The following is a 15,227-nucleotide window of genomic DNA, read 5'->3' as shown; positions in this document are numbered from 1 at the left end:
GGCCCATTTGGTTCTGGGTTACCAACCTCTGAGCAACGCTTTTCAGGCGATCGGTCACGCTATAAGGGCTGGCAGTCCGAGGCTAGCTAGAATTGACGTATCCCTGGACGGATTCCTAGCTGACCACGATTTGCCACCAGTTGTGTTGCCAGGTGTCAGAAATCCCTACTTAGCGAAGCAGTTACCTCCGGTAAACGAGCCTGGTGCTGCTGTTTTGGTTGAAGAAGAGGCTGAATCATCTCGTCTTTCCCTTGAAGAGGAGATAGATAAGTTTTACTTCGAGGAGGAAATTCAGCAAAACCCTTTGGTGGAGTCTTCTAATCCCGAAGTAGAGCAGGACCAACATTCCGCAGTTGGTGTTCCCTCAATTGTTATCTGCTCGGACGATACTTCAGACGAAGAGGTAGAGCCCATGGCAGGAAAGGGAAAGTCTCTAAAGGAGCTGATGTCCTCTCGGGGGAAAGGTCAGTCATCAAAGGTTCAGCCATCGAAGGGACCAAGTCCATCAAAGGCCAAAACCCTTCCCCCTGTGGTCCCCCAGGGCGTCTCGGACCCTGGCCTTAAGGTTATCCCGGACCTGAAGAAGAAGAGGCCGGTGGACACGCCTGAGGAAGGCGAGGTGGCTGTCCAGCCGACCAAGCAGCAGAAAACCACACGGGTGCCGAGGAGCAGAAGGGGCACCTCCTCGGACAGCAGGGATGAGGGGAACCTTGCTGAAGTGCGCACTTCCCCTCGTCCATGGGACCCAAAGTTGGAGCTGGATGGGCTCGCCATTCCTTACACTGCTTCGGTCCGAGAGTATAATCGTGGCCGGGCAGGGTACGTGGCGGAGGCCTTAGAGCAGCCCCTACTTCTTCCTCGGGACATGGAGGCCTACAGGCGGTGCACTCAGTCCGAGCTCTTCCTATCCCTTAAAAGGGATCTCGCGTTGGTAAGTAACCCTTTTACTGCTTTGTCCATTTACTTGCTCCTGTTAGATTATATATTTTTCTTTTAAGGACACTCTTGTTTTGTCTGCAGATTACTCAGCAGGTCTTCGTGGCTGAGGAGTTTTGCCGTAATAGCCGCAATCTGGCTGAGGCTGAGACCCAGGCTCGGACAGAGGTGGAGAAAGCCTTGGGGTCCCTCAAGCATGATCACACTAAACTCACGGCTGAGCTCAAGGATTCGGAGAACCGACGTAAAAGTGCAGAGGCTGGCCTGAAGAGTGCTGAGGATCAGGCGGAGGACCAGCGCAAACAACTGTACACGGCTCAGCTTAACCTTAACACCGAGAGGCAGGCAGTGCAGGATCTCAGGACTGCCCTGCAAAAGGTGGAGGATGAACTGAGGCTGGCAAGGGAGGAGGCCCAGCTGATCCGAGAGGCCACAGAGGCTGAGAAGAATGCTGCTCGCCAGCTCGGGGCCGAAGAGACTGAGGCCAGGCTGTCCGAGGAGATCCCTGAGGTATGCAGGGAGTACTGCGACATTTCATTGGCTCATGCTCTCGACGCTGCAGGAGTTCCTGCGGATTCGGCACTAAGATTGCCCGAGAGCATCTTCTATCCTCGGGAGATCCGTGCGAATCCTGAAGACGCCCAAGTGGTTTCAGAGCAGGACCTGGCGGTGCCTGATGCCGTCCTTGTGCCTGATATGGCGAAGGATCCTGCCGCAGACTCTACCCTCGAGGTTCCTCCTCCTCAGCCCGAGCAGAAAGAAGATCCTCCTGCTCAAGCCTAGCCTTTTAGGCTTTCAATCTCTGTAAATAGTTTTTATTTTTTTATTTTATTTCATTTTTCTTTTAAATGAGAGTTATCCTATTTTTCCCTTTTTTGTAAGGACCTCTCTTTCTGATGTACTCGGAATATCAATATAAAATGTTCGTTTTGCTTACTACGGATGTATGTCAATAGCGTTCTTTTTTGAACATTTGCAACGAGGTAGACACAGGCAAACGGTCAAAATGAAAATGGGTTTTTGGGTTGCTCATTTGAGGGTCGCGATGGTGCTAGACTGTGCGCATGTATTAAAAGTGATTTCCTTTAAGTAACAATCTCCCAATCTATCACAAGTAATAATCCCCCCAAAAGTCTGTGGTCCAAGGAGCCAGGCAGGACTTAGGTTCTGCTTAAAACTATGACTTGTCATGAGTAATAATTTCCCCTAGAGTCTGTGGTCCGAGGAGCCATGCAGGACTTAGGTTCTGTTTAAAACTATGAGCTGTCATGAGTAATAACTTCCCCAAAAGTCTGTGGTCTGAGGAGCCATGCAGGACTTTGGTTATGTTTAAAACTTATAAATAGTTGGCTTAAGTAACAATTTCCCCCAAGTCTGTGGTCCGAGGAGCCATGCAGGACTTGGGTTCTTTTTAAAACTTATAAATAATCGGCTTAAGTATTAATTTCCCCCAAGTCTGTGGTCCGAGGAGCCATGTAGGACTTGGGTTCTATTTAAAACATATAAATAATTGTAATGTAGACTGGCAAGCGGCAAATAGTCATGAAAGAGAACATACGCTAAGCCATTCTTATTAATAATAATACCTCCTGAGGTTATTTACATTCCATGGTCGAGGTACAGCTTTTTCATCCAAATCTTCTAGGTAGTAGGCGCCTATTCCGGCCACGGATGTGACACGGTATGGTCCCTCCCAATTGGGCCCCAACTTGCCCCAAGAGGGGTTCTTTGCGCTGCCAAGAATCTTCCTCATCACGAGATCACCTGGACCCAGAGGCCGCAGTTTGACGTTAGCATCATACCCTTGTCTTAACTTCTGGTGATAATAGGCCATGTGAATCGTGGCCTTTTCCCTTCTTTCCTCGGCTAGGTCCAGACTTCTTCCTAGCAACTCATCGTTATCACTTGGGGTAAACGAGCTAGACCTCAACGTGGGGAAATTGTTCTCGATCGGGAGCACAGCCTCAGCCCCGTAAGTCATTGAGAAGGGGGTCTCACCGGTGGAACGCCGCGGCGTTGTCCGATAGGTCCATAAGACGTGCGGTAGTTCTTCTACCCATCTCCCCTTTGACTCATCCAATCTTTTCTTCAATCCGTTCACTATGACCTTGTTTACGGCCTCGACTTGCCCATTTCCTTGGGGGTATGCGGGGGTGGAATATCGATTAATGATCCCAAACTCACGGCAATACTCCCTAAAATTCTTGCTGTCAAACTGAAGACCATTGTCGGAAATGAGTGTTCTCGGAGTTCCGAAGCGGGTGATAATGTTCTTCCAGATGAATTTCTGGGCGTCCACGTCCCGGATGTTGGCCAAAGGCTCAGCCTCCACCCATTTAGTGAAATAATCGGTTCCGACTATTATGTATCGCTTGTTCCCCGCAGCCTTGGGGAAAGGTCCGACAATATCAAGACCCCATTGCGCGAACGGCCACGGACTGGAGAGTGGGTTGAGAACCCCTCCGGGTCGGTGGATATTTGGGGCGAATCTTTGGCACTGATCGCACTTCTTAGCGTATTCCTGGGCTTGTCTCTGCATGTTCGGCCACCAGTATCCTTGAGTGAGTGCCCTGTGCGCCAGCGATCTTCCTCCGGTGTGACTTCCACATACTCCCTCATGTAACTCCTCAAGAAGAGACTCGGACTCTTCTGGATGTACGCAGAGTAAGTAAGGTCCAGAGTATGAACGTCGATAAAGTTTGCGATTCTCTGACAGCCAAAAACGAGGAGCATTTCTACGTATCTTCTCGGCTTCTAGTTTTTCTTCCGGTAAGATATCGTCTTGGAGGAAATTCCTTAGGGGGTCCATCCAGCTGGGACTCTGTCTAATCTGATGGACCTGGGTCGGGTTTCCGCTGATGGGACTGGCCTTGACTAGATCTTCGACTAGGATCACTCGTGGCAAATTACGTGCCGAGGACGTGGCAAGAGTGGCCAGCGAGTCTGCATGAGTGTTTACGCTCCTGGAGATGTGCGTTAAACTAAAGGATTCAAAGCTCTCCTGTAGCCGTTTGACTTGTCCCAGATACTCTTGCATCCTAGTATCTCGAGCTTCCAGCTCTCCCATCACTTGTCCGACCACTAATCTGGAGTCCGAGAAGGCTTCTATTACTCTTCCACCCAACCTTTGAACCATTGCCATTCCTTGAAGTAAGGCTTCGTATTCGGCTTCATTGTTCGTAGCCGAGAAACCGAGTCTCAATGATTTTTCAAGGACAGCGCCGTCCGGCGATATTAATACTATCCCAACTCCCGATCCTCTCAGGTTGGCCGCGCCATCCACGTAGACCTTCCAATGCATGGTCTCGCCGGCTGAAACTGTGCCAACCAGTTTTCCGCCCAGATCTTTCTTCTCGGTCATTGTTTCTATAGAGGGCTCAGCAAACTCTGCTACCAAGTCCGCGAGGACCTGTCCTTTGACGGAGGGTCTGGGCATATACTTAATATCAAAAGCCCCCAGAAGAGCACTCCGCATGGCGATCCTTCCTGTGTAGTCAGCACTTCGAAGCACGGCTCGAAGTGGGAGCTGAGTCAGGACGATGACCGTGTGCGCCTGAAAGTAATGAGGAAGCTTCCGGGTTGCATGCACTATCGCCAAAATTGCCTTCTCTAAGGGTAGGTATCGCACCTCGGCTTCATGTAGTGACTTGCTCACATAGTACACCAGTCGTTGCACCCCATTATCATCCCGTATTAATACCAAGCTTACGGCGTGGGGAGCTACGGCGATGTAGGCAAACAGCACCTCGTCTGCCTCCGGACTGGACATGATGGGTGGTCGGGACAGGTAGTCCTTAAGCTGCTGGAAAGCCTGAACGCAATCCTCCGACCATTTAAACTCTTTCCACTTGTTTATCAGGAGGTAAAAAGGCCGACATCGATCCGCCGATCGTGATATGAACCGGCTTAATGCCGCAATCATGCCAGTGAGCTTCTGCACTTCCTTCGGGTTCCGAGGAGTCTGTAGACTGTTAATGGCTTTGATTTGGTCAGGACTTACTTCTATTCCTCTATGGGTGACCATGTACCCTAGGAATTTCCCAGACCCGACCCCGAATGAACATTTGGAGGCATTCAGCCGCAACCGGTGCTCCCTTAAGATAGCGAAGACTGTTCCGAGGTCTTGCACGTGCTCGGACACCCTTTTACTCTTCACAACCATATCGTCTATATACACCTCAATGATCTTGCCCAGTTGCGGCTCGAACATCCGAGTCATCATCCTTTGGTAGGTTGAGCCCGCGTTCTTTAGCCCAAATGGCATCACCTTATAATGATAATTTCCGATGGGCGTCATGAAAGCCGTTTTCTCTTGGTCCTCAAGCGCAAGGGGTATCTGATGATAGCCCTGGAAGGCGTCCAGGAAGCTCATTCGAGGGTGTCCCACGGTTGCATCCACCAATCGATCAATTTTGGGTAGGGGGAATGGGTCCTTGGGGCACGCCTTGTTCAAGTCCGTGAAGTCCACGCAGACCCTCCACTTCCCCGTCTTTTTCCTTACCACCGCTGTGTTCGTCAACCATTCAGGATAAAAGACCTCTTTGATAGCCCCTACTCTTTTCAACTTGGCCACTTCGTCTCTCACGGCACCAGCGTGTTCCTTTGAAGGGCGTCGGGGTGGTTGCTTCCTCGGAGTGGAAGAGGGGTTGACGTTCAGGTGGTGGCAGATGAGGCTGGGATCAACTCCAGGGGCATCGTAGGCGTCCCAAGCGAATACGTCGGCATTTTCTCTGAGAAATCTGACCAGTTCCTCTTTTTCTTGAGAGGGCAATTCAGAGCCGACCTGAAAGAACTTCTCCGGGTCGTTGTTGACAGCAACCTTATCTAAACCTTCACACCTTATCTCCTCGGCCAGCCCCTCGTCTTACTTTGCCGAGGAGGTTGGTTGCTATAAGCTCTTTGGGGCCGAGGACTCGACCAAGGGCCGATGTGAAATGGCGGCCACCACACACTTCCTGGCCACGGCCTGATCTCCTCGGATCTCCTCCACTCGTCCTCTGGATGGGTATTTCACTTTCTGGTGAAGTGTGGAGGTCACGGCCTCTAGGCTGTGGATCCATGGCCTTGCAACTATTGCGGTGTAGGGCGAATAAGCGTCGACCACGATGAAATTCACCTCCACCACTTCCGCCCCAGTCTGTACGGGCAGTCGGATTTGCCCCTTTGGTGTAACGAGCTTCCCCTCGAAGCTGAGGAGGGGGGAGTCATAAGCTGTCAAATCTTCCGGCTTCAAATTCAGCCCCTTGTATAGGTCGGGGTACATTATCTCCACCGCACTTCCTGAGTCTACTAATACCCTTTTCACATCGAAACCCCCAATCCGCAAGGTGACCACCAAGGCGTCATCGTGAGGTTGAATTGTTCCTCTCTTATCCTCATCCGAGCATCCCAGTATCAAAAAGCTTCCCTTTTTTATCCTTTTGGGCTCCCTTTGCCTGCCCTCGGAGGGAAGGCGGTCCACGGCTAATACCCTGGGGATGGGTGGCCCAGTTCTTCCTGGTGCAGCGAGGATGACATGTATCGTCCCGGTGGGGGGTCTTAAAGACACGTCCCTTCGAGGTTCTTGTGTCGCTGGGCCAGGATGACCGCTCGATGGGTGCAGCAGGTGACGTAGCTTTCCTTCTCGGACCAATTGATCCAGGTGATTCCACAAATTCCTGCAATCCTCAGTAGTATGCCCGTGGTCCTGATGATATTGGCAATACAAGTTCTGATTACGATTGGCAGGGTTTCCAGCCATCTTTCCCGGCCATCTGAAATAGGGTTCATCCCTTACTTTCTCCAGTACTTGTTGTACCGGCTCTCTGAATACGGCATTTACTGCTTGCGGGTTGTTCTGCCCAGCCTGTCGCGAAAAATCTCTCCTCGGCTGACCAGGATTGTGACGTTCCGTCCTGAAATCATTTGCTTTAGGGGGGACAACCTTCTCCTTCCCCTTCCCTTGCAACTGATCCTCCTCCACCCTTTTGTACTTGTCGATCCTATCCATTAGCTGTTGGACGTCAGTAACTGGCTTTCCGGTGAGGGATTTCCTTAAGCCATGCCAGGTAGGGAGGCCGCTTTTGAACGTGCTGATAGCAACGTTATCATGGTTGTCGTCTAAATCGTTATACACTTCCCAATACCTATCCGAGTATGCTTTCAGAGTTTCTCCTTCATGCATGGACAAGGACAGTAGCGAACTGAGCGGTCGAGGGACTCTGGTATTTGTAATAAAACGGGAGCAAAAAGCTTGAGTGAGCTGCTTGTAGGAGCCTACGGAGTTTGTCCTCAGGCTGTTGAACCACCTCATTGCCATCGATCCCAAGCTGGACGGGAAGATCTTGCACATTAGGGCTTCGTTTTGCGAATAGATCGCCATTTTCTGGTTAAACTGACTCACGTGCTCTACCGGGTCTGTTCTGCCGGTATAGATGACGAACACCAGTTGGTTGAAGCGTCTTGGCAGCTTAGCCCCTTCGATTCTATTCGTGAAGGGTGATCTTGAAACCTGATCCAACGCCTTCTTCATGGCGTCGCTCCCCGAACCTCTGCTGGATGGGCTCTCATACTTCCGTACTGGGCGTGGTTCCTTTACGTAAGAAAAGGTCTCGCTTGGGGGGGTCCTTGACCTTCGTCTGTAACTTATGTCCTCCGCATTAGAAGACTCGCCTGAGTCAGAGGGAAATCGTCTTCGCTGTACACGTCGTAGCTTCCTTTTTAGGTCATCTATCTCTCGCTGCATGGCCTGGTGACTATTTCGCCTCTGAGACACGTGACTTCCTATCTCTGTGTGACTTTGACTCGTCCGGGTGGTATGCGCACTCCCCTCACGATTCCCCCTGCCCGCCCGGGTTGGTTGGGTTATTTTGCCTCTGGGACTCGGCGGGTTGTGTTCGTTGGGAGTTAGCTTGGTGAGGATTCTCCTGGTGTGGATCTAGTTCTTCCATGCTCGACTGTTGCACTAGCTGATGCCCTAGCTCTTCCCACAGACGGCGCCAATTGTGGTTACACGATTTTCCTGGCCCAACTAGTGTTGATTAGGCCCTGGCCCAAAGCGCAACCCACAATAATTATTTGTAGAGGATGGGTCAAAGAACTTGGCCTCAGTGAACTGGTTCGGTCTTATGCATGGGCAGTGGTTTGCAAAAGGAAAATAGAAAAAACACCAGAATGGATCTTTCTCAAGTCTGATTTTATTTCTTTTTTTGTTCCTGATACAGTTCTCCCCCCTCATCTTTGAGGGACTCCACTACATTATATATTCTTCTTCTTTTCATCTCAGCCTTACACCTGTTAATCATCCAGGCATCCACTTGAGCACCTGTCCCATCAGACGCCCTCATCAGACCCTTTGTGAGTTGCAGAGGCCAAGGCGGTACTGTTCAGGAGTCTTTTCCTCATTAATGCGGCCAAGAGGGTGGTTGGGGCGCAATTAATGTGGTGGTAGCCTTCCGTGAGATATTTTGAATTTAATTCGTTTTATATGTTGGGAAGACGAGCTGAAATGGCTGGGGCGAGTTTCTCGTCTGGGCTTCGCGATGTCCGAGGAGGAGTTACTCCTCGGACAGGTTTCCTTGACGCTATTGGGGTTGAATAGCGCTTCATATGAGGCTTTTCGTTGGACAGGACGCTCCTCGGACGGGCCTGAGCTTGGAATAGCCCATCATTTTTGGGCCGGGCCCCACAGTTATTAATTATTATTATTTTTTAAATATAGTACTAAAAAAAACTACATATAATAATTGCTAAAATGCAAAACTCACCCTCCATGTTTCACCAGAATTCATTTAAGTCATTTAACTTTGATTTCATTCATTTTAGTTCTTTAACTTTCTAATTCATTTAATTAAGACTTTTCCATTGACTTTTGTTATATGTTGTGGTTAATTTTTCCATTTTTAAAATTTTTCTTCAAGTTTTTTAAATTTAAAAAAATTAATTACTGATTGAAAAATATTTTCTAAATTTTGTTTTTCAAAATTTTTTTAAGAAAAGTTAACAGAAATGACTTATTTGAATAAATCTGAAATTCAGTAAACTGAAATGAATGCAAACAAAATTAGAGAAATGAAATGAATTTTGGAGAAATTTAGAGGATAGATTTTACACTTTAACCTATAATATAATATTAGAAAATAATATTGCACCAATCATATATGACAATTTAACAAAATGAGAAATTCGTTTCTCCAAAAAAAAAAAAAAAAAAAAGAGAAATTCTATTGGTGTCAAATTTGCAAAATAAATTTTTGCTTATTGTTATTAATTTTTTTTTTTTTATAAAAATATAGTACCAGGGAAAACTAATATTTTTTTAGCATTGCCTTGACACACCGGACTGTTGCCAGAAAGCTAAAAGTGAGCGTTTTGAGCTTTTTGCAGCTCTTTCATTGTTTTCCATTCTTTTTTTTTTTTTTTTTTTTTTTTTTTCAATTCTCTATTATTTTATTGCGTTTGCGAGTTGGGTTTTCTGAAAGTTTGGGTTCTTTGTACAATATGCATTTGTTTTGTGTTTTCATTCTTGTGTGGAAATTTGGTTGTTTTTGTACAATAAGTTTGGGCTGGTTGGAGTGCTTAGGTGCTGAGAGAAGTGGGTTTTAATTTTGAGGCATTGGGATAGGATGATTAGTGTGTGGGTGTTATATAAGTTGGCACGCATGCTAGGTGTCTGTCAAAATGCTTGAATGGGTTAACATGCCCGTCATGATCGCAAATCTAAATTATGGGTTTTTGTCATCATAGTTGTGGTATAAAGAGCAAAGGTTATGATTTTGTAGAGTTTAGATTATAAGATAGTTGGAGTGGACTGGTAAAGTTCACCACCTTGAAGATGTTTGGATTATTGGCTTATTTTATGTAATGATTGTTTTAGTATGTTAGGATATCCTAAATCTTTTAGGAAAAAAAAATGCTTTTATTTTTATTTTTATTTTTATGGTTTTATTGCTTCTATTGTCATTATTGTAATTGTAATTGTTATTATTACTAACTCGTTTGTTTGGTTTTATTGGTAGTTTAATAACATTTCTAAAAGGGATGTTATCTTGGCTGGTATAACAAATCATTGACCTTGGCATGGTTAAGTAATTTATTGACCCCATTGAACTCGAGTCTGATCTAACAAATTATTGATCATTTAATTTAAGCATAGCCCAATATCATCCCATCGTTGTGTTTCCCTAAGGAATGATTCTTGATAATGCAAACTTTAGGTGATGATTGATGAGAATTTGATCTGTGTTTGAAAGATATATAAATATATTTTTTTTCAATTTTCTGAAGTTTTTTTTAAACTTATTTCTCTCTTTCCTCTATATTTGCTCCTTGATATCCCCTTACTGTGATCACCTATTTGTCAAGTACATCATAAATCTAGTATAGATTAAAATGTGATTCCTTTTCATATGCTTATGATTTATTTCTGTTTTGAATTCGGATTCAGCTTGAAAGCGTTCTACTCTTAAATTTGTTCAACAAGCTGCACAGTCTCCTCTGTAAACTTATTTGAGTTATATAGGAATGTGTTCTTGAATTTGTTAATTTTAATATAAATAAGGCTAAAATGCAAAACTACCTTCTAAGTTTCTTCATATTTTATTTTAGTCATCTAACTTTGTTTTTGTTCATTTTAATTCTTTAATTTTCAATTTTATTTAATTAAAGTTTTTCCATCAACTTTTGTTATATATTGTGATTAATTTTTCAATTTTTATATTTTTCTTTAAAAATTTTAAATTCAAAAATTAAATTAATGATTGAAAAATATTTTCCAGATTTATTTTTCAAAAATTTTAACAAAATTTAATGGAAAGACCTTAATTGAATAAATTTGAAACATAGAGGACAGAAATGAACGAAAGTAAAAGGTAGATGATTGAAATGAAATTTGAAGAAATTTATAGGATCAATTTTGCATTTTAGCCTATAAATAATTTTTGCTGGATTGTTTAAGCTTCCATCATTACTTTATAAATTTGGTCTTATTATTTGTTTATCTGTTGATTCAAACATTTCATCTTAGTGTTTTTTTTTTTTTTTTTTTGCTGAGACATTTCATCTTAGTTTTAATTTGCAATCTATTTAATTTTATGATTCATCATGTAACAACTAACTAGTCTAAGAAAGTTATATCTTGGATATTTCTAAACCGTGTAGAACTCATACTTAACAAAACTTACGTCTTTAATCACCACACACCCTTGGTGCGGTGGTCATTCTATAATTATAAGTGCTTATGGGGGCAAGGGCCGAGCAAATCTCTAAGAGGGAATTTCACATACATATACACTTAGGTTATAGTAGAATTTCTATCATTTTTATCTTGTTTAAAAAAATGAATAATAATATTAATATATAAGTATGTGTTTATATCATATTATGCATTACCTAACAAAGCTTATGTCTTAGATGAGATGATTGAATTATAAATTTTCTAGTTCAAAATTTGATTTCAGGTTACTGGAAAACTTTGAGCTTTATTTCTATGGTAAATTAACTCAAATAAATATAAGTTTCAGTTATTTCAACTGGTAAAGTCTATAATAGTTTAATAAAATCTCCCAAAATTTTAAATTAAAATTAAAAACTGAAACTATGGATTGAGCTTATTTTTGCTGAAATTGAAAACACTGTAGCAAAATATTTTTTAAATGTGTGAATAGTACCGTGAGACCCATTTTTAATGAAAAAATTACTGAAAAGTAGAATTTGTGGGTCCGTAAACAGTGCACGGATGCATGGTTTACAGTGAAAAAGTCAACATTTGCTGCTGAACAGTGATGAACAATAACCGATTACTCTGAAACGCGAGAAAACAAAAAAAAAAAGACGCGTTTACTGTAGCGTGGGTCCCATGCCCAAAACGCAAACGTTGAAACGCACATAAACATCCAAACCAAACGCTCACTTTATGTCTATTTTCTTTGGGTTTTAACTTTGGTTTTGTTCCCACTAAACATTTTCTAGGAGCTCAAAAATTGTGCTTTACAGCGGGCATGTCCATCACGCTTGCCGCCATGAGCGAAGATGCATCATCATACCCTCCAATTGCTCACCTTGAGCAGAGTAAACGGGCTTAAATCGACGGATAAAAGTTACCTGTGCAACGGCAAAGAGACCCGTCTCCCCCATTGCCTCCGTCGAGTGATTGTCCAAGTCCTCGTAGTCCTCCGAGGAAATAATTGATGAAAGCTTCTCCAAGGCAAATTTGGAGTTGTCACGAAGGAGAGGAGGAGGCTTCTCTTGGCTAGTGGACGGCGCCTTCATTAAGCCCTTTACTGGGGTGACGGTCTTCGCACCCTCAGCCATCAACCCTACGACGGGTTCGAGAGAGACCTTTTGCTGCTTATGTGGACGATCCGATTTGGACGACGATTTCCTCTTTATCAACGGAGCCGTCCCCTTTGGAACCACAACTTCGCCGGACTCCTTTTGCTTGGCGGCCTGTGATTTTATCAGCGCCCTCATTTTAGCGTCGTCCATCTCTGTAAAACAGGACAGTTGAAATTATTTACATATAGTTGAAACCATTTATTCAAGGTAAAGGATGACGGACTTACGTCTGTGAATTCTGTCGTCGTATTTGATGGCTTCACAGGTGGGTTCAGGACCGTCACAATACCAATTGATTGTTTTCGGATTTACCAACTTCGCCCAAGTCCTTTCTTCTGGCTTGGTCTTCTGAAAAATCTTCTCAAGGAAATTGAACTCCTCAATACTAACTTGTGGGCGCCGTCTACCTGCAGATAAAATAGACGGTTAAAGGAAAGAACCATAGCTGACGAATGTAAGAAATATTTGCAAATTTGGACGGATGCATACAAGATGAATGTAATACTCCCCAAGTTGTGTCAACGGGCATATACTCCGTCTCTCCTAGACGGCTCATCCATCCGTCACCCTCTAGGAAGAAGTAACGACTCTTCCAGTCTCTATTTGAGTCCAGTGTTTCAAAAATGACCTTTAACAATGGGCTCCTACTAGCAAAACTATAAATTCCCCTTAACCTATCAATCTCGTCAAGACGGTAGCAATGAAGGAATTCATACATCGTCAGCCTCCGAGCACCGTCTGTCATTGCACCATTTGGAGATATCTGGTTGACGGACAAACCCAGATATTTTAAAAGCTCTCTATGAAGTGTACTTAGCAAAAACCTAAGTCCCGCCTTCAGCATCTACTCATACACTCCGACACCTTCTACCCCATCGTAATAGCATTTCTCTGATACGTAGGGTAGACGGATTAGAATGTAGTCCAGAATTTGAAAGATAGCCCTAAAGGTGTTGAAATGTTTCTCTTTAATGACGGAAGTGAATTTATGAACCGTCCACTCTGGTAGCATGATGAACTCCCTAAGTCCATCGGCACCGATGATGGGTCCCAACGGTAGATCCTCGCCGTCATTAGACGTTTCTTCTACTTCAACCATCTCCATATCCTCATTTGTTAAGGACGAGGAAGAGGCAGACAGACTCCTCTCTTCGCCAGGACTCTCTGGGTCTTTATGACCGGACGGGTATACTTCCTCGTGTTCTGTCCCGTCACAAACCACTGACTGATTACTTGACACACTAGACATTGCCTACAATTGACGGTAAAACCTAAGACTGACGGATCTAAGAGTATTGACGGGTGTGTATATCTAGCTAAATATAATTGCAAATACAAGACTTGTAAATGAGAATAGCAATACTCACCGTTCTCTGAAGTAACTGAAGGTCGACGGTTGTATGGTCGACGGGTATGGATGTATGACGGGTTGCTCTGACAAGGTTGACGGTGGCGCTCTGACAATGTGTTTTGGCTGAAAAATGTATAAATGAGGATGGAGAAGTGGTATATATATACTTGAAGTGCACGGAAGACGAAGCGACGCTTCGATCCGATAGAAAATCCAATTGAAAAGCGACACGTGGCATGCTCATAAATGCTTGACAACCTGTCATCAAATAGTCGCAATCCGTCTCCTCCTGGAGAACCGTCAACTTCAATGATCTTAAGCCACTGTCCTAAATTTTCTTTGACCGTCAATCCCGAATAATATCAAACTGTCACCCTAAGGGTCCGTCCATATAAGTCATGACGGACCCATAGGGTGAAAGGGGGCAGCTGAAGGGGCAAAATTTAGCATGATGGACTTTCACCTTTTTGGGCCTGACGGATCTAAGCCTATGGGCCGGCAACAGTCAAGCCCAGGGCCTGGAGTGATTCTAGATTCTTGCGGCACATGTAGAGTTTCCAAGGAAGTCAGAAATCTAGCACAAAGAGCATTCCGGAAGATACGCGCGTTAATGGAAAATCCACTCTACAAGGAAATGTCTTGTTCATCACGTTTGGGATTACTCAAGAGGATTCCTATAAGGAAAAAACTTTTACATCAAGGAGGAGAGGTCAACCTATTACTATAAAAGCCCCAATACCCTCACAAATCAAGGTACGCATAATTTACCCTCTCTAGCACTCTAGAGTTGAGAACAATTCTAATTTGACCGTCGGAGGGTATTTGGCCGACACCACATCGGTGCCCTCAGCGAGATCACTTCTTTCTTCTTGCAGGTTGTTCGTTTGAGCGAGCGTAGACCGTGTAGCTCACTAGTGATTTTACGGCATCATCAATGGGTTTTTGTCATCATAGTTGTGGTATAAAGAGCAAAGGTTATGATTCTGTAGAGTTTAGATTATAAGATAGTTGGAGTGGATTGGTAAAGTTCACCACCTTGAAGATGTTTGGATTATTGGCTTATTTTATGTAATGATTGTTTTAGTATGTTAGGATATCCTAAATCTTTAAGAAAAAAAAAAGTTTTTAATTTTAATTTTATGGTTTTATTGCTTCTATTGTCATTATTGTAATTGTAATTGTTATTATTATTAACTCGTTTGTTTGGTTTTATTGGTAGTTTAATAACATTTCTAAAAGAGATGTTATCTTGGCTGGTATAACAAATCATTGACCTTGGCATCTTTAAGTAATTTATTGACCCCATTGAACTCGAGTCTGATCTAACAAATTATTGATCATTTAATTTAAGCATAGCCCAATATCATCCCATCGTTGTGTTTCCCTAAGGAATGATTCTTGACAACGCAAACTTTAGGTGATGATTGATGAGAATTTGATCTGTGTTTGAAAGATACTTTTTTTTTTTTTTTCTTTTTTAAAATTTTCTGAAGTTTTTTTTAAATGATTTCTCTCTTTCCTCTATATTTGCTCCTTGATATCCCCTTTCTGTGATCACCTATTTGTTAAGTACATCATAAATCTAGTACAGATTAAAATATGATTCCTTTTCATATGCTTATGATTT

This window comes from Quercus robur, chromosome 4 (assembly GCF_932294415.1).
Source record: "Quercus robur chromosome 4, dhQueRobu3.1, whole genome shotgun sequence".
NCBI classification, from domain to species: domain Eukaryota; kingdom Viridiplantae; phylum Streptophyta; class Magnoliopsida; order Fagales; family Fagaceae; genus Quercus; species Quercus robur.
This window is presented reverse-complemented; position numbering follows the sequence as displayed.